Source organism: Typopeltis vanoorti, chromosome 8, assembly GCF_054136105.1.
Source record: "Typopeltis vanoorti isolate ZY-2024b chromosome 8, IOZ_Tvanoo_1.0, whole genome shotgun sequence".
NCBI classification, from domain to species: domain Eukaryota; kingdom Metazoa; phylum Arthropoda; class Arachnida; order Uropygi; family Thelyphonidae; genus Typopeltis; species Typopeltis vanoorti.
In genome coordinates, this window is record NC_143556.1 from 54247821 (window position 1) to 54250223 (window position 2403).

The following is a 2403-nucleotide window of genomic DNA, read 5'->3' on the forward strand; positions in this document are numbered from 1 at the left end:
ACATTTACTATACCCAAAGTAAAAGACTTTCTACATATATATATATATATATATATATATATATATATATATATATATATATATATATATATAAGAAAATAAGCAAGCATGCAGAAAGCAAACAGCAACCGCAATTTTAATAGTTCCCCGTGCAGAGCAAGTAAAAGGTTTTATATATTTAGACAATTATATTGAAGACAGCAGAACTAGGTTTAAACTGAAGAGAATAAGCAAAACTATTGTGATAAGGAGCCAGCCAAATAAATTAGTATATAGATATTAATTTATTATATCTGTATAATAATATCGTATATAGATAAAAGAGAGATTATTCATATAAATACTCTTATGAGCCAAACCTTTGATGTATTGGGTATCTTTGATCGAGAAAACAACTTGCACCCACCTTGGCATTGACTCCGCTAAACCTGGAAGATGTCCTGAGGTACTCTTTTCCACCTAGACAGAATAGCGTCAGAGATCGAGCGGATGCTGCCAGTACCTCGCTCACCACCTTCACAAATGTTCGTTGGGATTCAATCCGGAGAATTAGGTCTTCACGGAATGCTCAGATGCGTTCTTCAAATCATGTTTGCATAATGTGAGCCTTATGACAATCATTCTGGCGATATTCTCCCGATGTAGGGTAATATCTGGGCCAAAACAATTCCCGGATATGAATTGGTGATTAAGATGTGTTCCTTGTAAAGAAATAACCAAGTAATGCTTATGAGAACGTCCTCATATCAAGATTTCACTATCAATGAGTGTCGGGCCAAACTTAGTCTGGCTGGCCAGAAACAGGTGGAGTGGTCATGTTTTGGTTCATGAGTGTACAGAACATTTGCAGTCCATGTAAATAAACTTAAGTATCAGTATGTAAGGTAATGTTCATATCAATTTTAATTTACGAATCTGAGAAATAATATCAACCGAAAGTCGAAAAGACAGTCAGTGTTCTTAAGTCTTGTAAGAAGGGAAAGTTAGCGAAGATCATTTCAAGCATCCACGAATGTGTTAGATGGTATTTATATTATGGAAATATTTTAAACCACCACCCAGAAATCTACAAGACTTATCGGTATAATGATACTTGAATATTTATATATTCAACCTAAGAGGCTAATACCGGAATGAAGTTTCAAGGAAAAGCCTTTAGAAAACTTTGAAATAGATGAGGTGATTAATTTCACCTAAATAATAATAATAATAAAAAACTAATCGTATCAATGAATATTAAAATGGGAAAGATATGTTGTTATAGAAGTGAGATACGCGATATTTCAAATATAAACTCGGATTTATTAATAAAATATTTTACCGGGACATTTTCACTAGCTTTCACATACTGATGTGCTCAGTTTTATTATAGAAGCTTTGGCATCGTACACTATAGACTTTTGTTTTGGAATAATAGTACATTTAAAAATAATTTAAGCTTTCTTATATCAAAAGCAATTGCATTAAAGTTAGGACCTAAAGAATATCGAAATACATAATTCAATAAACGAGACAGATTCCTTCTTTATATTATATATATATATATATATATATATAAAGGAATTTTAAAAGAACATTGAAGAAAATAGGATTGAAAATAAACAGGTTAGTTTTCCTCAAACGTTGTAAGTTCCATGCAGTTTTTCCAATTTCATCTGTTTTAAAGAAAAGATAACAACGGAACGCGGTAAAAGAATCTATCGTAAAGCTAAGATGGATCTCCTCAGCGAAAGAATTACAGACACAAAACGTGGTTTAGCTTTTTTGTTCAGCACTAAAAGATCTTTAACTCAAAAACTTGAAGAAATTATGGATAATGTTAACTTACATGACTTTTTAATTAACAGTGAAGCACAAGCCACACGAATACAAAACAAGAATAAATATAATCTTATCAAGAAATTTAATAATCTAGTAAGGACACAAAACAGATCTGGTCATAGTGATGCCCGTATTAATCCTGAAAAGGTTGTATTGAACAAATCTTCTCATATGTTAACGGATGCAGAAACGAATATTCTTAGCAAAGGTCTCAATTTTATTCCCTCACCAAAATTTATCCCTAAAGAATGTCTTCTTACAAAAATAGAAAAAGCAAGTTCACTCATTCCTAATCATTTAGCGAAACTTCTTCGTATTGAATCGATTTTTATTATAAATAATGCCAAACCTCCAACAGATAATATTTCAGTGGCTGAAAGAAAAGTCCTAAAAAATCTAAAACAGAACAGTAACATTATTATTTTACCTGCAGATAAAGGCAACTCTACGGTCATCCTCAACTCTGAAGATTACCACAACAAAATGCTTCAATTACTTGAAGATAGTTCAATATATTCAATTCTTCAGGAAGATCCTACAAGAGAATTACAAAACCGTACAAACAACTTGTTAAAGTCTGCG